A 13,081-nucleotide genomic window follows, 5' to 3' on the forward strand; every position below is an offset into this window, starting at 1 on the left:
ATTCAGCTTTTCTTTCTGCAAACAGAAACACAGACGGACAGAAAGCTGTTCAGCTCAATGTTTTTATGGGAATAGACATCAAATATGCAGCGACAGAGTCACGAACTTCTGCAGCAACGTAATCCTGTTTCTCTCACGATGGTCTGCAGACAACATGTTTCCTTCTGTAAACACAGCCTCAGTCTTTCGGGACACATGTCAATACAACGCTTGCATGTCAACAAAGAAACTGATTTTGTCATTCCTTCTGTACACTCTGGAACCTTGGATTTTAACCTAAGTGAGGGAGGACAAAGTCCGCAGTGGAATTATATTCTACAGTTTATCTTAAGATGCAGCACAGTCACAGTTAGACTTCTCTTCCAAAGTTACACTGTTGCTGGCTGCAGCTTCAGGTGGCTAACATTAGCATTTTTCCATAGATCCACCGGTGTGTTCTGCTGGGCAGGTACTGTTCGGTGGGTTTATCACACAGCCTGTATAAACATGGACATAGTGTCCAAGATGTTGCTCGTAGGTTTCTGAAGAGCATCTGTGAAGCCAGTTAATTACATATTCAGTTGTCATGAAGGGGAAGTTCACTATAGAGAATCAGGCGGGTTATTTCTGCTGTAAAAGTTGTGTTTTTAACATGGAGGTCTGTGAGGAGTGACTCAATTTGGAGCCAGCTTTAAGTGGACATTCAAAGAACTGCATATTTAGGTACCCTCTGGCCCCGGAGGTTGCTGCTTGGTTTATCAGAGCTTGTTTGATGGCAACACTAAGACAGAACCAGAGGGGAAGTGTACTACAGTCACCTGATTCAGAGTTAATAAAAGAAAAACAGATGCTTGTTTAAGCATACAGAGGAGGTGACTGAATGAGCTGAAAACCTGTCAGCTCCTGCAGCAGCTGTTGGTTTCAGGTTTCAGGCTGCTGTTCAGAGGTTCTTCAGTTCAGGTGGAAAGTTGTCGCTGCAGCACTGAAACACCACCAGGACATTTATCCTGATTACTGTGACCAGCCAGCTGTGGTGACGACACCGTGTTCCTGCTGCCTCAGCACATCGGCCTTCATCTGCTGGATCACACATCCCGCTGCACCTGCTACCTCCTGATCCTGCTGCCTGCTGCACCTGCTACCTCCTGATCCTGCTGCCTGCTGGACCTGCTACCTCCTGACCCCGCTGTCTGCTGGACCTGCTGTCTTTCATGACTGAGCTGCAGACTGTGATGGTCTGATGGATGTCTGAGCCGCAGAGTCGACGCCTGTTAAAGTGCTTCTGTTCCCCAAAACAGCATCTCATGTTTCCACCACTTCAAGCTGATCAATCTCATTAGTGTCTGCTGGATCGTCACCCGGCAGTTTTCTCTTCTGAACACGTCGATGGATCGTCAGCTTCAGTTACACAAGAATTTAATATTCGCCACTTTACTTTGCTCTCTGTGTTTAAATAAAGACGTACAGGAAATGGATTCTTCTTCTGCAGACACAGGTGGTGTTGTGGTGCTTTTGATTCTCCTGGATCATGTTGGACTATTTTATTATTTAGATGCATAACAGAGAGATATAAAAATGAATAAAAATGTGGTAAGACTCAGAAAACAACAATAAAGTGTGTGTTATTAATTGTTGATTATTTATTATTAGTAATTCCAAACAACCAACTTGTGAAGTGTAAATCTCCTACAGTCATTGATCATACAGATCATTTATTCCAGGACATTAAAAATCTCAATGGATTTCTTTCCTGGTAAAATAAAGGTAAAATAAATAAAATGATATCAAATAAACTGGAGGTGAGAGAGATGTGTCAACAGGGTGATAACAGCAAAACAATATTCATACACAGGATCAATAACTCACAGCAGATTCCCACCATTGTTAAAATCTCAACAGAACAGATCTGTGTGTCTGAGTTACCAATAAACACAGTTTAAATAAAGAAACTAGTAAATATGTATGTTTTTAGTGAATAAGACATAAAGAAACAAATATAATGATAATATAATAAAATGTGTAAAAATGACACAAACTACATCCATAAATGAAATATAAAAAAAGTAAATAATTATATATAAAGCAACAGACAAAATAAGTGTGAAATAATTTAATACATATTTTAAATGTAGTTCCTTATAAGAGAAATGTAATTGTATTCTGCTTATTTGAACAATAACAGAGTTTATTACAGGTCTGTTTTTCTGTTTTATTTACCATGTTTGGATTTTTTTTATTTCATAACAGCAGTTTGTGTGTTGTTCAGTCAGCTATGTGTCATTATAAATGTGATGTGATCACTCTCATCAAACAACTAAATGATTAACATTTACTGGAGTATTTCATATTTTTATATATATTATGTTTATTCACGTGATTATTATTTATATTTGAGCCTTTTGGGTCTTCATATTTCTTCATTTCAGAATGTTTCAATAATAAAAAAAGTACATTATTTAAATTTAACATTCGGCTTACAAAGATTTAGTAAAATAATTAGTTTCTGCAGGAGACAGAAGATGACTTTGATTCATTTCAATAGGGTTAGGGTTAGGGTTTCATAACAGAAGTTATCTCATGTCACTTTTCATATAGAGCTTGAGATATCATTAACAGCTCATAAATACTTCATGAAAGACTTCCAGGTGATTAATGATAACAAACTGAAATAACCCCTTGTTTTTATTTACTTTTATTTTATACTTAATGATTACAATGTGGTAAAGGAAATTTATTTTGCATTTATGTTTTGCATTATTATTATTATTTGACATTATTTCTTTGGAATCACTGTTTCAAATCAGTTCTTATTAAACAGTTTGTGTTACACTACCACCTGGTGGTGGGAGGCTGTCAGCTGCAGACACCATCAGAAATAAAAGAGTTCTGTGCTTTAGTTATTATTCTGAAAATGATAATAAATGAATAAAATGTTGAATAAATAACCTAACAACAATAAACAAACTGATAATCACAGGGATAGTATCACAGACAATAATAATTATGAAGAATTAAAATCAACAATTCAGTTTATTCAAGAGGGTTAAATCAAGGGTGACCATCTGAGAGGTGAAATGTCTTCAACCAGTCCAGCTGCCCTCCTTGGAGAACTATGAGCTGGATCACTGAGAATCTTCACAGACACTACAATGTTTTATGTGCACAGACTGATGTTACACAGTTTCCTTTTTTTGGAATTCCATTTTCAAATACTTTTGGTAAAAGTGTCCAAAGTTCAGCTCATCTCTTTTATAAAATTATGGATTTCCCCCAGAAATAAAACCAGTTCGGTACAACCAGTGAAAACATGTTTTTTCATCCAACATCCATCTGGAATATTTTTATAGTTTATTTTACAGTAAAGAATAAACACTTCACCTCTGTATCTGACTCTGTGGTTATTATTGATTGTGTCACATGTTGTATTGATGTCTGTCTGTGGCGCCAAACAACCAAACCGCGTCTTTTTGCCGGTTTTTGTGTGATTTCACATTTCAGAGAAGTGACAGGTCAGCATGTGGTCAGTTTGGTGTGATGGTTAGCACTCTGGACTCTGGATCCAGATGAGTTGAAATCTCGGTGGAACTTGGTGGTTAGTTTTGTCAGTGCTGAACTGAAGAGAAAGACACCACGCAGTTCAAATCCTATTCAGGGCATGTTAAGCAAATGCAGCAAATACACATTTTGTACATGCAGGCGGCGCTACAGGATTAGAAAAATTGCTGATGGAGCAGCAGCCGCAGCTGGCAACTCTTTAGAAAATACCCGTTCTAATTATTTAAATGTTGTCAATTAAATATTTTGTGTTCATTCTTTAGCACCACATGACTTCCTTGTATGTGTAAACCTACTTGGCATAAAGCTGACCAAGGTGGCTAGGAAGTGGTAGGTAGGCAGACTCAAACATTGTGTGTTTCCAGAGGTAATGGTTTTATTTACAGTGGTCTGCAGTACATGGATAACTCAACAAACAAACAGAAAATAACTCATTAAACTTACAGCAACGCTAACAAAAGGCACGTGTTCACAGCAGCACAGCCTCACCTCTTTTCCTCTTGGGAGCACAAATCCCACCATTTATATAGTGTGTTCAATTCCCACCCAAACTGCTTCAGGCCATCCCATTCTGAGGCAGGTTGATCTACTCCGTAACATTACTACCTAGATGTGTCTTAAAATTTGGAACTTAGTTACCAGTTCACTCCGCTCCCCCTGACTAGAAAACGTTGATGTCATCCATGACCACCCTACTCCTATAAAACAGGAAATGCTTAGGCCGAACTGACCTGAAATGCCACCGCTGTGTGAGACTTTCAAGCTGTTACTGAAGGTGGGATTCGAACTCACATCTTCTGGCACCATAAAGAAAAGCATTAAAGTATAATGTCACACAAACTGAGCTACAGACACAGACTCCCAATCTCACTCATAATGTAATGATTTGTTGATTAAAAAGTATATATATATATATAGAACTATATATAAGAACATGCCAGAACTGCACCTTCACCATAAAACTTGCATGAATCAGCAGGAAATCCTGAAAGAGTTTGTTGACTTTGCCCCAAATTAAGGTTTAGACAGGGTTTTCCCTGCAAGGTATACTTCCACTACACATGCACAGCATATATCATATCCGTTTTTCTAACACATACTGCATACCACAGCTGGTGCCATGCAGGGCATCTGATCTGGTCACACAGCTGCTCCACGCTGCTACCACAACATCTGAAACTGGAGGACCACGATTCGGGAGGGGTGGGACATGTGAATACAGCCGCCATCTTTAGCGTTACGGACTTACCTCATATTAGTCCCTTTAGGATCCTTTGGGAGGCGTCTTTTTCCTAAATCATCTCTGACCTCATTGTGTTTCCGGATTCATAGTTTTCCTGCCTGACATCCTGGATATGTGTATTTTCTTTTGCACATTTTCTTTACCTGTTGGATTACCATGTTTGCATTTGTGCGGACTGCTCCACATTTTGTACCCTTTGTTTTGTTGTTAATAAATCAGTTCAATTCATGTTGTCGTGTCAAGTGTCTGCACTAGGGTCCTAAACCTGTTCCTGCCTGAGCCTTCAGCTCCCTTTTGGACAGTGTGGTAATATAGTTTAACCGCAGTAATTACTGTGCGCACAGCTGTTACTGTCACCACTGGTGTTCATGGTTTACACTGTAATGTGCTGCTGTTTGAGTGAACGTAGGGTAAAAGCAGAGGAAGCTGCCCCTCTCTACCAGCAGGTGGCAGTATGAGTGGTGCACAACAACTGAAACCCTCAAAACCCTCAACACATTTCCAAAAAACTGCAGGCCAGCTGGGAAACAATTGCTCAAGAAGATTAGTGGATACATTTTCTGCTCTGCACTCAGCAAGTGTTTTGACACCAGCTAAACTTTTAGATCCAAGATTCAAACCATTTGGATTTTATAATCACATACAGACGTAGTTGGACGACTAACATCAGAATGCAGTGCGTTAATCAGAGACACACATCCCTCCACAGCCATCGATCATCCAGCCAGTCAGCACAGCCACATACAGCGTTTCTACTTGCCCTGCAGATGATGTGAAACTTTACAAGCTGCTGGACAACGATGCCAGTAATCCAAGAAAAAACAATTACAGATGCAACCATAAAAGTGCTGCGCGACATTACAGACCCCCCTTCACCTACTGGTCCACCCACAAAGCAGTACACCACAATTTATACCAGCTTTCTAAACTCTGTCTCTCCCATGCAAACTCGCCTGTCACCAAAGACACCAAAGAAAATCATTTTCTTGAATAAAACCTAAACATTTAATAAAAACGTTCGTCCATATTGTCCAATCCCATCCAGGTAAGCATACATAAATGTCCAGTGAGGGCTGCTTCCCACAGTTAACAAGAAAGAGCTGCATTAGAGTTGTTTTATTTTGAAATCTGGTGTACAGTCATCATTTCCTTTTTTATGTTCTTTGGTATAATAAAATGTTCAAAGAAAGACAGCTAGCAGGCTTTCATCAAGCCAGCTAGCTGGACTTACCTCAGTGAGCTGTTCCTCGGTCCCTTGAAGGTCGGCTGTGGCGGAAATTCACGATGGGGGCGGCGTCCTTCCCCACCGGACCAAATTCAGTACAGATGAAGACCAACACCCAGAGAGAGAGGAAGACAATCAGACTGAGGGAGGAACCTGCAGAAGATCCACCTCCATCAGTCTGGAGAGGAAACTCTGGATGGATGGATTGTCTGTTCTTTGGAGCTTCTAATCATTTGGTTGTTGAGCTGCTCTTCTCATCATTTATAATAAAGTAAGAGCTCTTGGTCCTGATGGTCCAGTGGTCAGAACATCAGCCTCGCATGTAAGGGGTCTGGGTTCAAGTCCAAGTTCTGGAGACGATAGTGTAGCTGATTTTCACCCTATAATTCTACAGAAGGTCAGACTGAGGGAGGAACCTGCAAAAATGAACCCTAATCACCCTTAAAACTTTACAAAAAGTGCAAACATGATGAGCAGAATGATCTGGATCAGGACCATCTCTCCACCAGTTGCAGCTAATATCATTTTTCCATGTGGACCCTGGTGGGAGCTGTCAGTGATGTGGAGGTTCATGCAGGAATCGACAGAGGCTTCTTTCTGGCTGTTCAGCTGACGCTCCTTCCCAGTTGTTCCAGGTGGTCCAGCAGCAAGGTTCCTGTTTAAACCCAGGTGGTCTGGGTTCAAGACCTGCTGTGGGAGAAGGATTTTCTTCCACAAATACCTGACATTTAGGGCTCTGAGGGTGTGAATGTAGCCCAAGCTCAAATTCATTTAGACCCACGATGTGAATAATTCATGTGTAAATATAGGTTAAAAATGTGTATGTAAATATGGAGAAAAATGTAAATGGAAGGCAAACTGTGTTAAATATGAAAGTCGTCAATTCCATCATCCGGCAGACTTTTTTTCTCCTTTGTTAAACAAATAGATTATAAGGACACTTTAGCGCATGCTCACAATAAAGAAACCCTGCATGGGATGGAATTTATTTCATTAATTAATACATTTTTAGAAGGTTCCTAACTTCGTGGTTGACCAGGTATCTTATGTTTTGAATGTTTTTGATCTAAGAGGAAACTATGTTTTCTCTACTGGAACTAAATGTTTTAGTTTAAAGAGGTGGTATTATGCTCATTGTCAGGTTCAAAATCCTATTTAGGGGTTGTACCAGAACAGGTTTACATGGTTTAATTTTCAAAAAACACCATATTTTTTGTCACACTGTACATTGCTGCAGCTCCTCTTTTCAGCCTGTGTTGAAGGCTTCGTTTTAGCTATGGAGTGATACATTTTGTCTCTAAATGATCTTTGTTGGGAGTTGCACATGCTCAGTTCCTAGTTAAGGACTACTAGCCAATCAGAAGCAGAGAAGTGCGGGTCAGCGAGAAGCCGGTAAACGGCTCGGGTTCAGCCGTACGTGTTGCCAACCGGCTCGGCAACATGGACTGGAGCGAGAGTTTCAGAGCGGTGAGTTATTAATCTGTATCCATAAAGTTTTAACTGAGCTCTGTCTCTACATCACAGGAACAACTTTATGTCCACTGACTGCCTGGAGGGTAGCTAGTGTTTGGAAGGGAGAGGAGAGCTGTGTGCTGCAGCTCACTGTTTTTCCACCAGTGTTTTTGAGGGCATGTCGGAGTAGCCGCTTGGCGAGCGTTATATGAGGCGCATTTAGCTTTCATCCCTGTGATGTCACGAAGCGGCTGGACTACAAACGAGCTGTTTTCAGGCAGTTCAGTGCAGAGTTTTCTGTGGGAGATGAGAACTCCCTTTGGGCTGGACTTTGGGCTTTTTCACTTTGCAAACCTGTTACATGCACAAAAAAAAGATATATAACTCAATAAAGGAGAGGGGAAAAGCCAAAAACCATAATATCACCTCTTTAAAAAAACGAACCAAGTTTTTCACGTTTACATTTTAAATTTCTCATTTGGAGGCATTTGAGGAACAACATACGATCATCAATAAAGCATCAATGCAGTAAATACCTGAAAGAAGAGTTAACAAATAGTGCAGTCAATACAGGATATTTGTAAGGAGACAGAAGAAGAAGAGCACAGGAAGTGCATGACAGGGGTTAGAGGTGTTATCAGAGGAAGTGTTCCCTGCAGAGTTTTTAAGAGCTTCTTCAAGTCAGAGACGGATGCCCCTGCTCTGATGGCGTGCGGTAGCTTGTTCCACCATCGTGGTGTCACAGATGAGAACAGGGACTGAGGTTGATTTGTGTGAAGGGATGGCAGAGCCAGGCGCCCTTTCGTTGGAGGAGCGCAGTGGACCAGAAGGAACGTAGGCTTGGATTATGGAGTTTAGGTAGACGGTGCAGACCCAGTAGTAACTCTGTATGCAGCATTAGGGACTTGGATTTGATTGTGGAGGCCCCAGGGAGCCTCCAGAAAGCTCTGCTTTCATCCTGGTAGCTTTGCTTGTGAAGCAATTGGTGAAGACCTTTTCTACAGTCTATAGTTAAGACAAGGTGTTGAAATAGCAGATGGACTTGTTGTGAATCAGTTTCCATCCTGCCTCTGCTGCAGGTTTCTGCTGTTTCTGCCCCTCTGAACATTCCTGGGATTCGTGTGTTCTGGTGAACTTGGACATGCCTTTTATTTTGAATGTTTTTGTGAAGTGTTTTTAGTCCTCCAGGACTGTGTTAGTGTGAGGCCACAGCACGTAGTTAATGTTCACAGAGATGCTGAAGGTCACAGATCAAACTCTAAAAGAGAAGTTAATATTTATTTTGGGTGTTGTTTCCCTTTCTTTTATAACCAAAGTGTTCTTATTTCTTGGCAATAAATGACTACTGACTGTGGGATCATGAGTGGGTGTGGCCTGTCTCTCTCTGTAGCTATCCAGTCGAAAAAAGGTCAGCCTTGACTGATGGTCACTTTTATTGAACTTCCTTGCAGAGAGCAATGTATAGACCAACATAAGAGCTAAACAGAAATTACAGACAGAAAATAAGACAATGCATTAGCTTAACACATAACCAGAAAGTTAGCAATTTTCACAAAATACACTTAAATTAACTCAGACACAAACTATAGCACTAAACATACCTTGTAACCGCTCTGGACTGGCGCTAAAGTAACACTTCTCATTTTAACACTTCTCTTTCTCTTTTTCTCTCTAGGTGCAGTTACCGCTTCGCTACCATTTTCCCTCGTTCTCTTGTTAATTTCCGTTTCTTACAAGTGTATAGTGTCCTTTCAAAATAAACTTCCGGCTAAACAGGAAACATGAAATAAAGACAAAGTATTACAGGAAACATTTAAAACCTTATTCTTTGTCATTTACACTCTTTCTCTCCTCTTGTAGAGGAAGAGCTGATTGCAGTAACTCTGGGCACCTGGGCTAATTGCCCTGTAGAGTATTTGGCACTTTCTTCTCATTCAGTAAGGGGCTGCTGTCGAGGCCAGGGCAGACCTCCCTGCGGGCCGGCTCCCTGGTTTCCCCTTTAGTTTGGTTTTCTTTGGTTTGACTATTGCTTTGTGGTATTTATTTTGTTTTTGCATATTACAACACCTTCACACATACATTCATGCAACCATCATCCTGCACAGACACTACTGAAACCACAGACTACATACCTCATAACTTTGATTATGTTAATTCATAATAACTATTAATTTGGCTTATTTTCGTTAAATAATCATATGTTAACCGTTTACCATGGTGTGTCTCCCTTTTGTTGTTGCCTTTTGAGCCAGGTCATAACAATGTGGTCATATTATTTCTACAAGTTTCTACAGAAAAGGCTGTTTAACAGTTTATTTTAAGCATTATTATCACGCACGTAAATACAAGTCCGAACTTGTTGCACATCTGAAGTGAATCTTAACTGTTTCCAAACTCACCAGCTGCTTTTGTTCAGTGTCTTCTAATGTAGGAGTCGTTCTCCTGCACTCCTGTAAGATATTATTAATAAATGAATTTACCTTTGCACACAGATACTCTGTGAAACTGTTCTGTCGGGCCTCCGTTCTGCCAGAGCCCTCTGAATGATCTCTTCTTTATTAGAGCAGAGCAGCAGGTGATGTAATAAGTTCAGTAGGAGCAGAGAGGAGGAATGAGCTCATGCAGCGTCCCACATTCACCCAGAGCCAAGAGCAGCAGATCTCTGCAGCCAACACACGAGGAGTCTCTGTTACAGATGAACTGAGTGAACCTCTGGTCTCTTCATGAAAATGTCACATCTCATTCATGTTTCAATAACTCACAACTTCTTTCATTTCAACGTTTTGGGACATCCTGTTCTGTGTTCTCCAGAGAGAAGATCGGTTTCATGTCATTAGCTTAGCATTAGCACAAAGGCTGGAGGCAGGGGGAAGCCACAAAACAACTAGGAGGACCAAGTGTTACGTCAGCTGACTGATGGTGAGTGGATGGGCCGATACCTGCGCTCAGCAGGCCGATACTAGTTGTAGATTATAATACAGCTGAATGACGTCTGACAAACTGTAACCTTTTATCTCTAGCCACGCTCTGAAAGCTACAGCATTCATTAATAAACACCTAGAACAGCACGTTACTGGCTGAACCATGTAGACTGTTCTCTTCAGGAACAATTGATCATACAGGACTTTTCTGTGTTCTGATATCTGCATTATATATCCTGCTCTCTAAATATCGGCATCAGCCAGTGAAAAACTCATATCGTCGACCGCCACTGATGTTACGATAGCTTCAGACAAGTAGCACGTATTAACTTTATTTGTCACTAAAACAAACCCAGAAATAAAATGTAGTTTATTGGGACAGAACATGCAGCACATGTAGCAGCTGAATCAGAGCCACGTCAGAGGAGCTGACTCACAAAAACCTCTAACTATCATCAGCGTTTTTCTGTTCTTAGCAGAATCGGGTCAAGTGAGGCGAGAGCAGAGCAGAGTGTGTGCTAATAAATCATAGTGCTCTGTGGGGAATTGTGTTCCTCTTGTTGAGTGAGTGAGATTAAACTCAGTGACTCGGTGATGGTTTCCCACAGAGCTTTAAACAATGTGAGTTATTTCCATCACTTGGCTTGGTGCTGGGGGGTCAATTATTTTAATCAAGGGGAACATTTGGACTCGTCTCTCTGCCCAGATTGAAACGGTGCTCGTCTGCATGCCGACACACACCGGGTCTGTCCTGTGGGTGGCGGCACCGTGCTGGTCCATGTCAGTAGAGACGTGGACGATTCAATTAAAGGAAAAGTCTGATGATCATGTACAGACTGAAACCAGCAGTCTCCCCTAACGAGTCATGCGTGTCTCAGCCTGATGTCTCTTCTTCCTCTGAGCCACAGAAACTATTAAACCATCAGTGAGCCTCATGTTCCTTCATCACCATGATGAAGTTTACTCTGACTCAGCCAACATACTCCGTCCTGCTGCCTCAGATACTCAGAGAGAACTCAGTTATGTTCTCAGTAGGGTTGGGGATCGAGAATCGGTCCCAAGTTACCAATGATTGGATCAGACCTGTGCGTTTGGATTCTGCTTCTCAGTTCCTAACTTTCTGCATATCTCAGCTCCTGACTGAACTGCAGTGAGCATTTTACAGTCCATCAAAGTGTCTCTGATCTGCCAGCAGCTGCTACGCCAACCTAACGTCACCTCATGTGTTGCATCAACAAAGCGTGAAGAAGAGAATCCTTCCTGCAAACGCTCCAAAGTTTGACTTAGCTTCACTACAAAACTGCACCAGCTGCAGTCAGGAGGTTTGGTGCGAGGGAGGAAGCAGCTCCGACATGACGAAGCGTTTCCTTCAACACGGCGTGAATCTGAAGGAACGCTTCACCGTGTTCAACGTGTCGCGCTCTCCCAGCTACAATGACGCCCCAGATCCAGCTAACGCTAACAGCAGCAACGTCTCAGGTACAAAACACAGGTGAGCCGACGTTCACCTTTTATACTGAAGGGAAACCAACGATGGCTACAGATGATTCAATATATGTTTTTCTTAGAGTCCCCTCTAAATCTCCAGGGCAGATGTGGGAAGAATAAACTCATCAAATCCATCAATAAAGCAATCCAATCTGTTAGTGTAGTCGGAGGGAACGATGATGTGTGTTGTGGGATGTTGATCTTTTTCTCTTGTTAAATATTTATTAGATGGCTGACAGTAGAGAGAAGGATGAGATCAGATCAGTAACGTATTGTCCTCCTGGGGTTCCAGACCGTTCTCATCTCAGGGCATCCAATACCAATGCTTTCAGAAAAAGTGACAAAACTTCGTTATTTGACGCTAAAGGTACCCTTTAGGGCGTGTGTGAGATGCACCGGGTGCGTCTCTATAGATGCTTCCAGAAGCGTCTGTATGAGTCAGCTAGCCGCGTTCATGTTAAAGGTGTTGACAGCCCCCTGAAGCCCCTACCCTAACCACAACCATCAGAAATGTTAGTACCTAAATCTAAGTCACCCACTGTATGCATGACAACCGGCTATCCCAGGTAGGGTTATCCTCCTTTGTGTTGCTGCAACGTACCAAATGGGGACGTTTCATACGGCCGCTGAAGGGTACCTTTAGCGTAAAACCCTTACCCTTGTCACGCTGTCTGAAAGCGTCAGTTATGACGCACTGAGATGAGAATGTTGGGGGTTCAGCAGCATGTCGTAATCTCGCTGAATTAGTGCGAATTAATCTGATCAACTACAGATTTGGACGCGCACTGTCTAAAAACCGTCACGTTGAAAAGTTGTTCAGCGACGTAGCCCTGGTTTGGGGTCGAATTTCCATGTTTGTCCATGAAACAGGTACGAGTCCTCCAGCCTGAGGTTGTTTATACATGTCTCCCAAAACTACACAGCATTTCCCGTACCATTTAAACATTATGGTTTGGGTTAAAATATGTACATCTCATCAGTGATCACGTGACTTCACATGTGACAGAACTCACTAACACTATTTAACTAATAAATCTAAATTACTTACTGTTTACTTGGTTTCACGTGGGACTCGAACGCCTGACTGAAAATCCTGGGTTGGTTTGACCCGTCCATCCACCTCCTTACAAACGGACTTTCTCGCTATTTATAACACGTCACCAAACTTCCTCCTTTGCTACAGTCGTACGGTCACTAGAGGGCGCTGCCACAGTAAAC

This window comes from Micropterus salmoides, unplaced genomic scaffold (assembly GCF_014851395.1).
Source record: "Micropterus salmoides isolate LMB-PRFRI ecotype aquatic unplaced genomic scaffold, ASM1485139v1 Ms_hic_scaffold_6, whole genome shotgun sequence".
Taxonomy (NCBI): Eukaryota; Metazoa; Chordata; class Actinopteri; order Centrarchiformes; family Centrarchidae; genus Micropterus; species Micropterus salmoides.